Below are 19,443 nucleotides of genomic sequence, written 5' to 3'. Positions count from 1 at the left end.
ATCCCGAGGCCTTCCCAGGTCAGTTAGGAGACATAGTCACTCCAACATGTCCTGGGTCTTCCCCGGGGCCTTCTAGCGGTCGGACTTGCCTTGAACACCTCACCAGGGAGGCGTCCAGGAGGTATCCTGACCAGATGCCCGAGACACCTCATCTGGCTCCTCTCAATGCAGAGGAGTAGCGGTTCTACTCTGAGTCTCTCCCGGATGACAATGCTTCTCACCTTATCTCTAAGGGAGAGTCCAGCCACCCTACAGTATGGAGAAATCTCATTTTGGCCGCTTGTACCAACGATCTTGTCCTTTCGGACACTACCCAAAGCTCATGACCATAGGTGAGAGTAGGAACGTGGATCGACTAGTAAATTGAGAGCTTTGCATTTCGGCTCAGTCCACATCAATGCAGATGGTGCACCAATTCGACTGTCGATCACACGTTCCATCCTTCCCTCACTCGTGAACAAGCCCCCGAGGTACCTAAACTCCTCCACTTGGGCAGGATCTTATCCCCGACCCAGAGATGGCGCTCCACCCTTTTCCGGGCGAGAACCATGGACTCGGACTTGGAGGTGCTGATTCTCATCACGGCCGCTTCACACTCGGCTACAAACTGATCCAGGAAGAGTTGAAGTTCATGGCTCGATGAAGCCAGCAGGACCACATCATATGCAAAAAGCAGAGACTCAATCCTGCAGCCACCAAACCGGAACCCCTCAACGCCCTGGCTGCACCTAGAAATTCTGTCCATAAAAGTGATGAACAGAATCAGTGACAAAGGGCAGCCTTGGTGTAGTCCAACCCTCACTCGAAAAGGGTCCGACTTATTGCCAGCAATGCGAACCAAACTTTGACACTGGTCATACAGGGAACGAACAATCTGAATTAGCTGATCCGATACCCCATGATCCCGCAGTTCTCCCCACAGATTTCCTTGAGGAGCACAGTTGAATGCCTTCTCCAATTCCACAAAACACATGTAGACTGGTTGGGTAAACTCCCATGCACCCTCGAGGACACTGCTGAGAGTGTAGAGCTGGTCCACAGTTCCACGACCTGGATGAAAAACAAACTGCTCCTCCTGAATCTGAGATTCAACTATCCAGTGGATCCTCCTCTCCAGAACCCCTGAATAGACCTTACCAGGGAGGCTGAAGAGTGTGATTGTACAGTAGTTGGAACACACACTCCGGTCCCCCTTCTTAAAAATGGGCACCACCACCTTGGACCCAATGCAGATGTACTGCCCCCGATGTCCACGCAATGCTGCAGAGACGTGTCAACCAAGACACGCCTACAGCATCCAGGAACTCCGGGCGGATCTCATCCAGAGGAGCTTTTTGACAAGCTCAGCAACCTCAGCCCCAGAGATAGGAGAGCCCACTGTTGAGTCCCTGGGCTCTGCTTCCTCATAGGAAGATGTGTTGGTGGGCTTGAGGAGGTCTTTGAAGTAGTCTTGCCACCGATCAACAACATCCCGAGTTGAGGTCAGCAGCACACCATCCCCATCATACACGGTGTTGACTGTGCACTGCTCCCCCCTCCTGAGCACTGCTGTTGTTGTTGTTTTTTGTAAGAGAATCAGGTATATATTAATTACGAATTTAAACCAATAAGCAAACAACAATTAATGGCAAATGCATTCACATTTTATTTGACTAAAGTGCAACCAACACTTCAGGTTGAATTAAAAGGAGGTTCACCTTTTCTGCTCTCATTTTCAAAATTCAATACATTTTCAATAAAAGCGTCTGTGTAGGCTCTCAGTCGTACAGGAGTTGTCCAACGAGGGAAAGGCTTCCTCAGATGACGTCTCAAGAAGCCTTTCCCTCATTTTCAATAAAAGTAATTTCATCTGCAGCTGGATATTAAAGTGAATTTATATCCTACATACCTTTTATCTTGTCCTGAAGCTCCGATTCATGAGTTTGAAAGCCTTAAAGTTGGATCTAACTTTCGAAGCTCGTATGAGTCGATGGCTCGTCGGCTTGTCCTCTGCCATCTGCCATGCTAGTAACGTTTAACGTCACTATTATTAAAAGTGCTAAAAGAACACATATCCATATAAAGCCTGCCGTGCTTAAAATCCAATGCTTTATTTTGATGTTTATTCGATGTTAGATCGATATATGTCGTCCGGAACGGCAACTTGCTGAACACAGATCGATGTAGTTGGATGACAGGAATATAAATCGATACGGTACATCGGTGTAGTTGATGAATCGTTACACTCCTAAAAATAATGTATTTTTCTTTAATATTTCAACTCAGTGCCACTAAAATTATTTTTTCTCATCAGAATACAATTTTTCTCTTAATATTTTGACTTTATTCTTGTAAAATTACAGCAGTTTTTTCCATTTCTGCTGTGGCTTTTTTTTAAAATTTACAACTATTTCAACTTACTTCTTTTAAATTTTTGTCGTGTAATTATGACTTTATTCCTATAATATTTTGACTTAATTCTAGAAATATTCTAACTTTTTCTGCAACCTATTTTTTCAGAATTTACAGCTCCATTTGTTATTTTCTTTGTTTCTCATATTATTACGATTTGTTGGAAATGGGATATGGAAGAATTGATTAAATTTTGTGGGTGATCTGGATCACCGTCTGGATCCAGATTTTTTTAAAGGAGTTATTTAACAATGCAAGATATCGGACCATTTTTGGCATTTGTGCATATAACTCCACAAAAAATGGTCAGAGTGCTTGGAAAAAAAAAATACAGGACAAGTGATCTGATCCAGATAATGGAATAATTCCGGATACTATGATCCAGAATAGGGGACCTTTGGAATTTTCATCACAGGAAGACAGCAAATGAAGCTATAAACATGCCACAAACACCATTATACATAGCCAAGACACTGTGGAATCTGGAGTGTGCCAATGGATTTATTGTATCTTCAAAAGCTATGGATCTAGATCCAGAAGAAAATCGCCATACAACTACTAATGAACTACTGCTGAACTATTATTGAAATCATTATGAATCCTGTTGCTCAAGCTCTGTTTTCATGGTCAGAAATATGAAATATGATAAAATAAATGTAGGACTAATATTTATGGTGTAAATCACAATATGGAGGGAACTATGGCGCTTGGCGGAGTTCTGTGCTCCCCCAGTGCTTTTCTAGTTCCTCATAATATTCCAATGTTATTCTTGTAAAATTACGTATTTTTCTTGCTAGATTAAAACTTTTTTCTCTTAATATTTTGACTTTATTCTTGCAAAATAACTGCTGATTTTTAAATTTTTGTTGTTGTTGTTTGTAGTTATCTTGTTAAATTATACTTTTAGAATCTGACGCAGGCCAATAAAACAACAACTTTGGACACACCTGCTTTATGGTGGCGTAAGTAACGTAATCTTACATAACATTTATTTTTTACTTGAATAGTACAGACAACCATAAGTACGTAAGCCATTTATAATAACTGACTGGCAACTGGAAAATTTGGCCAGCACATTGGGGGTCTGTCTGATACTTTGGTCTTCAAAATGAAAGGTCTAGCAAAATGCTGTTCTGTTTTAGCATGTATGTTAAGTTTTGAATTCTGATTCACAAAGGAACAGCAATAATTCTTTCCTCCTTTCTTTTGGTCTTTTGTCAATATTTTTAAAAGAAAAAGATTATTTCACCCTTTTAGTGTCAAAATGGAAAGAGCATTTTATTTTATTTTAGTATATATGTCTGCTGAAATAGGATTTTGTTTTGAATATAACCGTAGTAAGACCCTATGCCTTGACTGTCAATAAAAAAATGTACCTGAGAAATGTACCATTCCTAGAGAGATATTCTGCTTCTCGAAACACTTTCATGTACGTCAAGTCTCCTCAGTCAGCTTCATAAATCTGAGAATATGTCATTTCTGTCAAGAAGCAACAATATTACCGCAGCTGTAATGTACCTCAGGCTCACCAGGCCACACATGAAGAGGACAGCTTTTAAGCAGCACAACTATACATTTTATTTAAATGAACTCAGAACTCCTCAGTCGGCAGTCATATTGTTGCTACAAATTGCGAGCATTTGAAATGTGACCTTTCCTGAATGGTGGCAGGTCAATTCTAGCTCCATCTCAGTCTTACTCTGCATTAAGAACATGTTTCATGTAAGTGCATCATTGCATGGGCTGCTTGATTCGTGACATACGTATGTAAAGGTGACTTCCCATTTTCATCTTCTGTCCTTTTAATCTACAATGTCAGAATCCAACCTGGACATCTGGCCTCTCAGCATTTCAGGCAACTCTAACAAGGCGCATATCAACTTGACAGTGTGAACACACTAAAACAAAAGTCATGACTCCTTCCTTGTGTGAAGAAAGGTCCATATGTGCGTTACGGACAGACGTCAAGACCCATAGGATAAAATGTTACCTGCAATGTTTTAATCAGTCCTAAGAGCCGATGCATATTGCGCAGTTAAATGCTCCAGATGGTTGGATCACTGCGGCTGACTGACCCACGCTGCCGCTGATGATGAGCCCCATTGCCTCATAAATATTAATGAGCAGGAAAAGCTGTGGAGAGTAAGCCGGCCTGATTAGAATATTCACGCTGCTGTGGGGTTCATGAGGATGACTTGTGGGCCTGATGACTATTCATGAGAGGAAGCTTTTTCCTGCACTCCACACCTCCAGTACCGAACAAGCAAGCTTCCATCTTTGTTGTCTCATTAAGCCCAATAGTCATCCCCGTTTGTGGGTCATGGTGCGTGGCCATCACAGTAGAATGCATTGTCTGGGACAGCAAACTGCAAAAGTTTCATGCACAATTGCGGTGGGCAGCATAGTGGCCTAGTGGTTAACACATCTACCTCACAGTCCGGAGAGACTCCTGCGGACCGTTCCTACGTGGAGTTTTTACGTTCTCCCCATACTTCCTCCCGTATCCCAAAAAGTCATCTGAGATAGGCTCCAGCTCAAACATGACCCTAATGAGGACAAGTGGTATAGAAATGAATGGATGGATGGACAACATTGTGGCACCATTGGACGCGGCTGAGAAAAGTAGGCCACAACGAGTTGCTAACGGGACAAAAGGGGGGCAGTTTGCTTTTCTTGGTAACTGCCAATTAGACGACATTGTACCTCCCAATGTTCAACTAAACCAGGCCACGTGTGTCTGCAGGCGCCATCACTGATACTTTGTTATTATTCAAGTACAATCAGAGGTCACTGCCATGCAGGTCTGCACCACCAATTAGTGGTGCAGATTTTGGGGACCTCTAAGCCACTCCGGTACACTTCCTGTTGAACTGTAGCACTGATTGACTCTCTGATTGGCTGCACCTTTTGTGTCATACTTGGCCTGATGAGGGAAGGCCTGACATTTTTCTCTCAACGACTGCACATACAACGGAACACGTTTATGTCCACACCCCTCAGACTGGCTGACTCATGTCGACATAAGCGACGTAACCAACCAAAATCACCACCAAAACCAAAACAAGCCACTGCTTGCCCATTGACTTACATTTAACTACTTCACGATGAGTGATTTTTGTACCTACAGCAGTTTGTTGGCATTGTTTTCCTCCATTTGTGATTATTTTTATTTAGATTCTTGCATTTTTATATATTTTGTACTGTCATCTAACAGAGATTCTGCGGTAATTTTGCTATATGTCCTGACTACAATGACAATAAAGCTTTTGTGCTGGTTTGAAGGCAAAGATCAAAAGTATTCCCAGGCAGATTATTGATAAAAATATCATATTGCGGTTCCTCTCTGTTTCATGGTTCACTACAGCCATAATATTTGCCAAAAATATGCACATCTAACCACATTTTACATGTTTTGGCCTCAATTAAGCATTTTCAAGCTTAAAAATGGCTAATGAAGTAAAATACTAAGGGAAATAAGGTATTCAGAAGACATACTGCACACATTCAGAAACAACGTAGTATCATTGTTGTACAAGTTACAGTATTTTCACATTAGTGGTTTTGTTTAAGAACTGTGTGTGTAATTATAATGTACAAGTACGTAAATACTACACGGCGGCCTAGTGGTTAACACGTTGGCCTCAGCTGATCCAAAGTTTAAGACCATCGCTCAAAACATAACAAAAAATGTTCTCTGTAGGACTCAGTAATGAGTAGCATCACCGTTCTTGTTAATGGACATCAGTTCCAGACAGTTGATGCCCTTCATGAAGCCATCTTCACCACTTGGAGCAATGTTCCCACTAGCCTCCTGGAAACACTCGCATCAAGCATGCCCAAACCAATTTTTGATTAACAAGAACGGTGGAACTACTCATTACTGAGTCCTACTGAGAACATTTTTTGTTCTGGTTTGGAGAGTTTTTTGTTATGTTTTGAGCGATGGTCTTAAACTTTTGATCAGCTGATAAACAGCCTATTTCAGTTCAATTGTTGTTTTCAATAAATTACTTTTTCAAAATGCTTTTTGTTTCACTCCCCCTTCTTTCTTTTGCATATTGTAGCTCTACTTAAAACCTCATTAAGATCCAAATGTGCAAAATGCAAATTCTAGCAATTTTTCAACTGGTCTGAAGATTTTAATCAGGTGTGTATATCCTGGTTGGGGGTGGGGAGTATATCTTGCACAGGTTCACGGCCGAGACCACGGATCTTCATCTCAAAAAGGTTGTACATGCGGTTTTCTTCTCTGCAGGGATGTTTTCTAAGTGATGTTTGACATTTTCATGATGCTACCTGTCCACCATTTTGTCATTGGAAAGCGCTGGTGCAACTGGTTGAGAAACAAAAGTCATCAGTGGTGGCGCCAGGGGACAGGATGTGAACCAGCTGCATGGAAAAGCAGCCTTCACAAGCGTGCAGGTGAGGCGCCTCTCGGCTGCCACTGAAGATGACGAGCAACTAAACCCAAACGCCCTTTGCAATGGAGCGCCACTTTTTTTGCAGTTGAGTGGTTCCCATGTTGGACTTGGTTGCACATAGTGTAACTCCTCTGGGGAGGCAAGCAGGGCTCTGCCTGAGATTGAGTTGGAATGAGGAGGGAAGAAATCGGAATGGCAGCACGCCACCGACGCCGCTCTGTGCCGGGAATACCAAGCACTGGCTCCACGCTCATCAGACAATGGGCTGATGGGTGTGCGACAACAGCTCAGTTTTCAAAGAGCGAGAGGCAAGTGTGGCCCATCTCTTTCAGTGCCAAGCACGAACAGCAAAAAGACACATTGCAAACCTGCACTGTGGCAGTGGGGCCTGTCTTTCTGTACACGGCTCCAGGAGGACATGAAAGTGGGTGAAGAGGACACTTGAGGGACCACACGCCAATGTTCTGCAAAAATCAGCTCCTGACCACGTGTCACAAAAGTGACATTGAGCTCAAAGGACCAGCGCCGAAACCGGATCTTTTTCACCACTTGCCTCAGCATAGCGAATACATTAACATTGTAAGCATCGGCGCCACGACCCGGTCAGAAGAACTGTCACCTTTCAAGAAGTTAGGTTTAATTGTATTCTAACTTGAGTTTGTGTTGTTGTGAATGAGGCACAAATAAAAGTGGGGCTTTGTTTCAGGTTGGTCCAACAAAGTGAAGGACAAGCGTGATTTGTATGGTACTACTCTTGGCGGCGGGCAGGGGGATGCAGGGAGGGAGCCTATTAGCATAACAAGTGCAGCGCAACCAAAAGCCATTTTGCTTCCTTTGTTTCAGTCAAGCAGCTGTCATTTGCAGAACATTTTGCATTTTGGATTCCTCTATGCTAATTTTCGGGGAACAATATTCAACAATAAGCACTAGGGCATCGAACAGAAAGCTTTTCAAGGCGCGGGGCGCCTGTGGGCATCTGCGGGCTGTGCCATGAAAAGCAAACCAAACAATGGCTTCACGCTCTCAACAGCAAAACTCGGCCTTCAATGAAACTCCACGTTCCCAGCGTAGCGCCGCCTGAAACGCCGACACCCCCCATCACACTCACACTAGACCATCATGCCATTCATCATCATATTCATCCAGATGACATCTTGGAGCACCATTTGGAAGGTCACATCATCTCTGCCAAACTTGATCTTCTCCATGAAGTTTTATTTGTCATAGTTTTAGAATGACTCAGGAAGTTTTAAGTGTATCCAGAGGAGCAGTACTGACATCCAAACTGCAGATGTGACTTCTGCTCACAAAGAGTGCGAAGGTGCCAGGTTCTGGCAAGTCTCCTGCTGATGACCGAGGTTCATATTGTGTGTGAACATGAAGAAGTAATGCAGCGGAACCTACTTGGGTCGGTCCTGCTCGTTGACCTACTAGTCCCGGTACACTGTGTTCTTCCAATGACTAAAATGTGCTTGCTTAAGTCGACGTCACCATAACATAAAATTTAAGACCCAAAGGGGTCACTTATATGTTTTGTTTTTATGTTTATGTCGACATTTGTTGTAGTATTGTTAACTTCATCATTGTCACTAAGCAGGGTAAAACAAACAAAAAAACACACACACAGTGACTTCCTGTTCAGGGCTATGTAAGCTTCAAAATAAAAGCAGGACGGTATTAGCCTGGAATCTACCACAGCAATTAATTAAATGCATTCATTTCATTTTTTTAGATCGTTAGCCACCTGAAGAAAATTTGTGCATGTGCGAAAGTGTTATTTCATTGTAGTCAAGACATATTACAAAATTAGCAGCTCTGTTGGATAAAAGTATAAACTATCATACAATACCACAATCATCTAAATGAAAACATGCAAAAAGGGAAGAAAATGATGTCAGCAAACTGCAGTAGGTTCAAAAATCCTTCATTATCTCCAGCGATGTGCAGTGACGTTCATGGCTGGTGACTCGTTAAGATATAAGAAATAACAAGAAAAACGTGATCTGTTACGTTTCGCAGGACAGGAGCGTGTGCTTCCTATCCTGCACCTTTATTTTGTCGAGCTGTACTTCCTGCGTGGTGGCGGAGACAGCCGCTTCACGCCTGGTGGCCGCACAGCTGCGGCCAATTCCTATTAGCGGCGGTAAAAAGGCCAGCGCCGTCGTACGTGTGGCGCTGGTTCATTGCCATTTACACGTGCTCCTCGTTTTCTAGTCAGTGCTGTCACCTGAGGACTTCACTTACCTGGACTATCTACACCCTTTACCACAGAGCCTTTCTCCTCTGTTACCTTTTGTTTGTTCTTATTGTACACCATTAAAGGACCTTGATTTTTCGCATTCCATCGCCTCGTCTCTGCATACTGGGGATCAAACACTCGACAGCCACTACCATTCGTAACATGATCACTGATCATCAATCGTCTTAGACTTTTGCTCTGTATTTGATCAGGAAATGTGCAAATTCATCAATTTTTACGTCAGAAAATGTTAAAAAGGAATGGAATCATACAGAAACTACATGTATAATACAGTTCAATGGATATGATATTTATTTCATGTTATGTATGTATGTGTTCCGTATTTTTATTTTTTACCATAACAGGTGGGCAGAGGCAGAGCCTCACCTGCCTGCATGTCACTGATCATCTCCCCTTCTGCTTATGTCTATGGTCAAAGTCACAGGTAAATGGGCAAGCAATGTCTATTTTCGGTTTCGGTGGTGGTGTGCAGTCAGGGCCAATCATTACTGGCATAATCATTACCAGAAGCCCTGGTCTACATTTCAAACCTAAACTGTAGTATTTGTTCCATTAAATTATATTAACTTATTCCCAACAGCCTATTATCTTCATTTAGTAATGTGTTTCTTGGCTGCAGTACTTCCAGTTTTTTATTGCCCAGGGCCTTCAGAATCAGGTGTGTTGGCCCGTGTCACATACACACTATCAGTCATGGGGCTTATCATACTTCTGATTCGCCCCACAGGGCCATCTTGCAGGACCCCAGCTCTGATTGGTTGATTAGGGCAAAGAGGCAGGCTCCCAGTCCTGATTGGTTCATCAGAGCAAAACTGTTGAAAAAGAAGTTCCGCCCATGAACTTCTTACCAGAACTTCTCACCAGAGAATTTGACATCTCTGGTGAGCATATGACTTTGGCTTAATAGGATTCATATTTTAATCTTGTTATTAGATAAATATTGATTGTGAAATGCATCCGATGATGTTTGGAGTTGTTTGAACCTTTAATCACCGAGTCACTCTATTAATGCCTTATCTATTATGACTATGTATCCAAAGATAAGTGGACTTATATTATTATCAATGGAGTGTTGGTGCCGCGGGGTGCCCTAGTAGTTAACATTTTGGTCACACAGTCAGCTGATCTGGAAGCTCTGGGTTCAAATCTCCGTTGGGCATCTCAGTGTGGAGTTTGCACGCTCTCTCCGTGCATGCATGGGTGTTCTCCAGGTACTCCCTCATTCCAAAAACATGCCTGTTGGGTTAATTGGCGACTCTAAATTGTCCATAGAATGTGAGTGTGAATGACTGTTTGTCTGTATGTGCCAGTGCCGCCTCTGGCCTGAAGTCCGCTGGGATAGGCTCCAGCAACCCTAATGAGGATAAAGTGGCATAGAAAATGGTTGGTATCTCGCAATCTTACAGCGGTCACGGTAATCTTACTTAATATGTTGGAGTTCCCCTCAGTCTAAACACTTGTATGACTCTGTCGATCTACACGGGAGACACTGCTTTGAAACTCCAGTATGGCGCATATTTAATATCATTGTTGTTTTGTTTTTGATACTGGCTCTCACTCTTTCTTGTGCAAACAATTCTGGAACTGCCCATCGACAACTGGTTAAACCTTTGCCCCATGCTGTTTCACAATTCCGTCTGCCTCCATCAAAATATCAAATTTGTTGGCCATGGATGTAGTAGTAGTAGTAGTAGTAGTACTTTATTAATCCCACAGCAGGGAAATTCACCTGTTACAGCAGCAAGCAAGATACACAAGTAAAGAATGCATAGTGACATAGTGAATACAAAATGGTTCAGGTGTTGTAGAGCCTGATAGCGGTCGGTATGAAGGACCTGCGGAACCTCTCCTTCTTACACCGTGGGTGTAACAGTCTGCTGCTGGAGGAGCTGCCCAGGGAAACAACAGTAGATAGAATAGCATGAGTGTATAACATGTCATGGCTGTGAAAACATTAATTTTTATCCTATTGTCGTCAACATGTTGTCATGTTGGTGATTTCCATGACTGGAGGAGGACGAGCTGTCCATCTGTCAGTCGGTCATACACGTCTAAGCTGTAAGATTCCGTCTGCGTAACAGTGAAATAGTCCGAAGGGCGTCGACGTAACCGGGTTTGACAGTTCCAGGTGTATCCATGAAGATGAAATTAGATGGAGCAAATAAACCTGATGTTGCCAGCATCTTTTGTCCAATGATGACAATAAAGGCACATTTATCAGTGGTTTACAGGAATGTTGTATTGAGCATCGTATAAAAAGAAAGAGGTGAATTAGTGCAGCGTGATCGTGTGTGTTCATTGTACCATTTGAATTGTAACAGTGCGTAGCTGCAGGCAATAGCGTTCCCTCAACAGGCAAAGTCAACTAAAATTGGGTTATTGGAGTCCTCGGGCTGAGCAACCGGGCCACCAGGAATCCAAAATAAAGCATTCCCCCCCTAAAATAGAGCGCAGCTGGAAACCAGGTTACACACACACAAACTCACAAACCCGCTGCTGAGTGAAACAGCATCCTATACGTGTCATGTGGACCACCAGTATCTGAGCAGAACTATCAATCATGGAAACATCATCTTCAACTTTGTTACTCAGACAAAAGAAGGCGGTTTGGAGGTCACTTCTTGACCCCCGAGGCCAAAATCATTGCCAGCGTTATTGTCTGGAAGAAGAGGAGATTTGAGAAGCCGCATCCCTAGATGGCACTCCCAACAGAACTTCTCAGTAGTGACAGGACCCCAGATAGCCAGAGGGAAGGTCAAAACATGCTCAATAAACTCTTCAGAATTCATTTCATTTTGGCAGTAAATTTATGTTTTTTATTTGTTCCCACCAAAAATGAACTGAACCATGACCTTAAAACTGAGGTCCGTGCCGAACCGCCGTTACGGCCTTCCGCTCCACCCTAATGTGCATTTTAATGAGAGATGAAGCGGCAAACATTTGTTCCAGTGGCGATTCCTCGAAGACTGCAAGGGTGGCTCAGCTTCCCCTAAAATGTTTTTTTAAAAAAAGCGGTGAAACATGTACTGCTCTGTGTACATTTAATTGATCAAATATGTGCAAGAATACCTTCATCTTTTTTTCAGAATCAGCTACTGATCACAGGTAACTGATACGACTTCCTTGTCATTCATCCCCACAGTGCCACGGCGCTTTTACACAGTCAGACGCTGAGCGTCTACTGACTTCGATAGGGAAGGGTAGAGTGGGTTGTTCCATTGCGCAAAACTGGATGGTCACTGGATAAACGCTGTGCTTTGTCCCGCCCATCGGATGGTCAGCGTCTCTGGGGGTCTATGGAGCAGTGGGCTGGCCTGGACACTCGGCTTCTGCATGATGATTGGATGATCTGTCTGAGGCGGAATCCCTTTTTGATTGACAGTGAAATGATCTTGAAGTATAAACCTCCACTGGAGTGTTTCATTCCGTTGTTCTGAACTGAACCCAGTGACTTTGTCTTTGTTAGCCTTGTGTTTGGCGACTCCCTTCTGTCACTCTGTGGTTTTTCTACCCAACGAGCAGCGGCAGCTGCGGAGCTTCTCCCCCCGTCACTCACACTCACACTCACATACAGTAGCCTTGCGCAGCAGCTCCAGCTGCTAGCAAGCTGCACATCATGGCAAATACTAGAATTTACATAAAAATAAATAAACACATTTATAATGTAGGCCGGAAAAAAATGAGCTTCCCATCCTTGAATGACCAGCAGCCGCCACTGATTTGTTCCCACCCTTTTGCTGCATAATAAGGCATGACTCTATGTGGGTCTGGATCATATCATATGAGTGAGTGTGTGTGTGTGTGTGTGTGTGTGGTGGGCGGGTGGTGGGGGGAAGGGGGGCTTGTCCAAACATCTTGTCCAGCTCAGTGATAGTGGGATTAGAAGCACCTGCCATGCAGACAAAGGCGAGCCTTAATGAAGTGCTACGAAACACAAGCACCGCCCCTCCACAGCAAATGGAACGAGTCAACTTTGACATGCCAAACGAGCCTCAAAAAAGAAGCACTCCTCCCTCGCACGTTCACTACTTCCTGTCATCTTAATGATGTCACACTCTGACAATATGACCATGTGATTCACCCCCACCAACATTCTCGGAGGGAGGTGTACACCCTAGGGCGAGGGTATCCAAACTATGGCCATGGGCGGCCATTGTCGGTCCACTTCTTGTTTTCCTAAAAATAAAATGAATTCATTACTAATGAGATATGTTATTAGATACAGTACTACATTAATTTGCTTTGTTACCAATAACACAAAAGCGACAGTGTTTTGTTCAAATAGCTTAGCATATATTGACCTATAAAGTGGCCCCCGCATCCTTTTTCTGTATACTGCTCTCGAGGAAAAGACAAGACAAGGCAAGTTTATTTCTCGAGCACAATTCATACGCAAGGTAATTCAAAGTGCTTTACAGAAAAGAAGGGTAAAATCACTTCATAAAATCATTTCATAAAAACATAAAATCATTACATAAAATTCGATAAATTATTCCATAAAACAACTAAAATTAAAAACGAATAGTGCAGATCAAATACTTTCAGTTGTCATATGCACAGTTGAACTGAAGTGATTTAGCCTGGATTTGAACATTGCCAACTTTGAGGATTGTCCCACATCTTCTGGAAGACTGAAAAAAGGTCCCTTCCCTAGAGGTTCTGTCTCCCCCCCTTATTGGACAGCTCACGTACGTCAAAGGAACAACTCCGTCCATGACAGACTTCTTGGGTGGTTCCCCTACTTGCTGTGGTTCTACTTTGTGGTCCAGTTCTCTTGGCCTACAGTGTCATCACAGCGTCATCTATTGTCTATAGTTTCCTGACGCTGATCTGTGAGCACGGCTAAAAGGGGTGCTCACGGCGAGATGTCAGATGGCGGACATGTTTGATCCCACCTTTGCCATGTCTTTGAACTAGACCTCTTTCATCTCCAGCGCTGAGCTGACTGGGTTAATCTGTAGCTAAGTGGGCGAGTGTCACATTCTTCTATTACATCCGTCACCCTCTGCCACTTTACCACGATGTACAGCCTGTGCTGATGTATTTTGTGGGCCTCCCAGGTGTCTGCTGACGACAACGATGGTGGGAGATGAAATTTGAGGAATCCGCATCATGCTTCTTTAGCTTAACTGCGCTGAAAGTGGATCCATCATGCTTGTTTTTTCTTGCACAGGACCGGACCAGCATGAATGCGCATATGAAATACGACTCTGCGTAGCAAATGCACCGTTGAGCCTCGTTGTGGTGGTCTGGCCCGACAAGGTGGCTCCCTGCGAGAAGTGATGCTGAAGGGAAAACAAAAGAGTGAAAGGAAAGACGTCTCCAAACGAAGGCTCAGCAGTGATGGAGTCAGGTCGCTAATCCTCAGCTGAGCTGTTGCTGGAGCTTGCCACTTGTACAGCGCTGCCCATGGAGCGCTTGAAATGCTGATGCTTCCCCGCATTTTTGTGTGACAGTGAGAGCAACTTCAAAGTTGCTCAGGATGTTCCACTTGGGTGTTTATCCGCACATTCTCATCCATTCAGTCATACTCATAACCTCCAGTGACCTCAAGACTAGGGATGCGAACCGAATCCGTGCCTCATTCGGTGCTAAATGAACGCAAACTCACCTGCAACAAATGCTCGAAGGTGATATTGTGCAAGGAATGTCTTGTATGTAATTTAGCATCGGAGACACATAGACTCTGATGCTCTTTTTAACGTTTATTGCTGACCTTAACACGCCAGCAGCAGTGCTCAATTCCAACAAACACTCACACACATTTATCTGTCACTGTCGACACTAATACACAACACAACACTTTGTCATAATTCACCAAAGGCCAGCGAGGTGCATTCACAACCATGGGAATTTTTAAATCAACACGACAGTGCAGCACTTCGACAGAATGGCGTATCAATTATCAGTTTCTGCTCAAATTGTGTGGAATGTATGAACTTAAAATAGATGAAACAATCCATTTGCGATCTATTCAGTGCCCTGAGAATACAATGGATGAAGGAGAATACGCTCAGGCACTTACACTTATTACCAGGGGTGTCACGAGACACCCAACTGAACGAGACAAGGCAATGCATGTGATTGGGTCCATGAGAATGAGACCAGACGAGATTTTATCATCCCTTTTAAGAAAAGTACAATGAAAAAATATGACTGGCCAAACAAACCGAGTCACAAAACAATGCAGGTGTGTTTTGAAATTTGTATTGTCCCACAGATGCTGAACAATATTATTGTATTGATAACATTTTTTCAGACTAATATAACACTTTTATTATAATATATAATAAAATATATATAATAAAAAATACTATATCATAATAATGCAATATTTCTTTTAATATGTCATCTTTCAAGCTGTAAAGTTGTGCAATTGGTGTTTGTGACATATATTTTCTTACAGGCAATTCGTACTGTCTGTCAAACATTTGCAGCATTTCTTGAAATGCTGGCTTTTAAATAGGGCTGTCAACATGAATAGTTCCAGCTAGTAGTTGAACAATGCCAGCTCAACAATATACATATATTTCAAAAGAAATCTTTGTGTTTTCATTAGGGCTGTCAAAAATATCGCGTTAGTGGGGGTAACAAATTTACTTCATTAATTACGTTAAAATCTTTAGCGTAATTAACGCATGTGCACTGTGTCAAGCGACTCCTCTGTTATGACGGCAGATGGAGGCACAGCAGCATCCCCACACAGAGTGTGATGCTCCTTTAGAACTTTATTCTGACCTGACATTAACAGCAGTGCAATTCCCACACTATATATGTATCTCCAAGACACGTGTCTCTCACAGACACTTCCTCATTGTCACTAAACGACAGGATGGGGTACTTGAGGGCACTCAGAACATCACAACGTCTTTTTATAATGCTTTATAAGTCTAGATAAACACAAATACAAAGAATAACAAGTGGAGATTATCACTCACTTTGTAACTCTTAATGCCGAAGTAGAATTTGCTGCATTGAATTATCCTCAGAAATCCTAGAAAATACATCTACACTCAAAACAGTGAATTCAATAAAAAAAAAAATTACGTCTGTGTATTTGAACGCACCTCCTCATGGCTCATAATCACAGAGTCGAGGTAAATAGATTTTCAGACATGTGTGCTATCTTTTAGCTTCATTTAAATTTCCTGTTCATTTGGAGCTGTTTATACATGAAAATACATAAACTTGTGTACTGTCATTTATCTTTTTGCTCATAAAATACATTTAAAAAAAGGCATATATCACACATTATTGCAAATGATGATTAATCATGATTAATTAATTTGAAAACTATGATTAGTTTGATTACAATTTGTAATTATTTGACAGCTCTGGTTCTTATTTGTTATTAGTATCAACATTGTACCTTTTTCCTAGGTAAATGATTCCTTTTTGCTCTGTTTTTGTTGATTTTATTTCTGCAATGATCCAGGTTCCACAGATGGCCTTTACGCCACACCTATGTGTATTTCGCCAGGAAGGCAAGGTCTTGCCAAGCAACGAAGAAGTCTGTCCAAGCTCTGCCTTCTTGACTCTATTGCCGGTCATGGATTGGGTTGTATTGTGGAGGGGTTCATGCAGCTTTCAGACCTGATCCACTTTGACCTTTGTTGACCGCTTGTATTTAATTACCAAGCAAGAAACACTTTTCACTTTTAATACGCACCCATATTCGCTAAATATAGCCACTATTGTCAACACGGATCTCTTCTATGTATGAGGTGTGCTATGAAGTTGGCAAATAGAACCGCTAGGTAATTAAGGGTGCAGACAAGTCCAAACATCTACGTGTTTTAATCGAACAAATCTTAAGTAACTGATGAAAAGTAGAATTACTACAGCTCCTACATGGACATTAAAATGGCGGCTGCTGTTCAACAAAGTTGGAAAAAACAGCCACACGTCACTCTCTGGTAGGGTAGGTTGGAGTGCACTTAATGCCTCATGCACTGCCACGTCCATATTACTGTATTATCAATCATAGTGTCATAGTTCACAGTCTGACTGGCTTCTGGCACCCCTGTTCTTGCGAGACAGCTTTTGCAATCTCTTGACGCCTAATTGTTACTGGCAAATCTCGCATTTTTTGCACATTCCATGTATTCTGTGTTGCTGCTGGTTTTGCTGCCATAAGTCTGACAATTTGTTATAGATTTGATTTCATATTGATGAATGTATTACTTATTATTTTATTTATAATTGTTCTGTCAAATTTGGCTTATTTGAGAATATTGTTAAAATAAGTGTCACATGACTGTACGTGTTTCTATCAAAGAACATGACAATTCTTATGACAACTATGATGGTGATCGTTTAGAACTTATGTGGCAATTGTGATGAATTTCAATACTTATGTGACAGACCTACGACACATTACTAATACTTGGGGGTTGTACAAAGTAAACAAATGGGAAAAAAAGAACAAAGACTCTTAAAGTATCTTTTGAAATTCGAGTATCTTTGTCACAACTACAGTATTCAAATGATTGCAACAAGAGAAGACCGGAGAGACCACTGGTATGTGACGGCTGTTGTTGTTCCTAAGTTCCAAACTGATTCTATTCTAATGATGTTATTCCTCTCTGATTCTAAGGTTATCAAGCTAACCTGTGCTCCTGTAAATAGTTGAGATGCAAAATAAACTCAAGAAAATCTACTGGAGTTGAGTTGATAAAGCGTCCTCTGCAATCTTCCCGGCCTTCTCAAGTTAAAGCTGGTGAAAGTCCTCAAGAACTTGACAATAATATTGAAATATTTAAATGTGTATTCTGTTCAATTTGCATGTCACAAAATTCTGTAAAAATCTGAAGGTATTGTTTTTAGACAAACTGTAGATTTTCCATTTTTTTAATTACCAGTTTGGGCATCATTTAAAAGAAAACTGCACTTTTTTGGGAAGTTTGCCCATCATCCACAATCATGAACACACGTCTTTCTCTTTTCTGTGCGTTCTAAAGGTATAAAAACAGCTAAAAAGAAGCAGCTAAGAATGCACTAATACGACGCACCTATTGCGCCTATAAAGCCTTCTGATAAAAAACACCAACAAGGCCCCATTGACATAATGTTACATGCATATTAACCAAGCCACAGCGACATTGTTATTATTATTGTTATTACCATTGTTACGCTGTGAACTAAGTTACTGGCGCAGTGACGCCTCGCCACACCACACCAGCTAGATACTAGGCGACTAGCAGCGCGTCAGCCCCGCACTCACAATGCATCAGGCCACTACCGAAAGATGACGCTATATATTGGAGCTGCCGCCACCGCTGCTGTGTTTTTTTTTATTGAGTTTGGTGTAGGGCGTTCGTTTCTATGTTGCTATGTCAAATCAATGCGGCCAGTGAGGAAGTTCCAGTGATGCTTAAAATGAACAAAATATGACGTTATCATGAATGTGCCTTTTACTGCATGGTCACAGCAGGTGTATAAAACCATATAACCTTGTTTTAGGTTATTGGAGGGGTTTTAATATAGCATGCTTTCTAGGCGGAATAGGTGTGTCCCATTACCTGCCTCTTTTTAGCTGTTTTTATAACTTTACAACGCACAGACATGTGTGTTCATGTCTTACATAATGGTTGTGAAAGATGGGCAAAATTTCCCCAAAAAGTGCAGTTTTCCTTTCAGCACCAGCACCACTGTTTCAAAAGAACCAATTTGGCATTGATCTCAAACAATATGTAAACGACACCCAATCCTAAAAGTCACCCATGATGCACTACACAGCTGATGGGGATGTCATACAACTCCTTATAGCAACACACAGAGGGAAAAAAAGCGTGTCCCCGGCCATAACGTGGACGTTTGAGCAGCTGAGGTCGGGGAATGCTGCAGTATGTGCCTGCTAATTGTGTACCCTCCTTGCCATTGGTCCATAGCAATAAATGTGCAGATCCTGACTTGGCGTGTGATCTTGCTGCTACAAATGTGTAATTTGTTTTCATGTGGCCTTTTTGCCTTTTTGCAAGGGCTTCCTCTTCCTGTCTCTCCTTCCTCTCATGATCGCTGCCGAGCTCTTATCAAATGAACTTCTGCCACCTAGTGGCTGTTTTTATGGCATTAAAATTGCTTTCAAACCTAATCCATTGGTGAGGAGTTGCGTCAGCACCTCATTTAGCTTCTCCCACAAAAAAATGTAAAAGACGTTGGGATCGAGTGTTCGGGTTTATAAAAAAAATATGTTTTGGTGTTGAATGCGTTAAAAAAAAGAAATTGGTAAATAACTACATCAAATTTTATGTAAATGGATATACATTTTGTAAATATGGGCCATTATTTTATTAAAAAAATAATATACAGTTAGAAATCCCCCAGTTTTGAAAGCACCATCTAACTTTCCCCCATGCTACACAGATAGAC

The sequence above is a fragment of the Dunckerocampus dactyliophorus genome, chromosome 1 (assembly GCF_027744805.1).
Source record: "Dunckerocampus dactyliophorus isolate RoL2022-P2 chromosome 1, RoL_Ddac_1.1, whole genome shotgun sequence".
Taxonomy (NCBI): Eukaryota; Metazoa; Chordata; class Actinopteri; order Syngnathiformes; family Syngnathidae; genus Dunckerocampus; species Dunckerocampus dactyliophorus.
The sequence above is the reverse complement of the archived record's forward strand: the minus strand, read 5'-3'. Positions refer to the sequence as shown.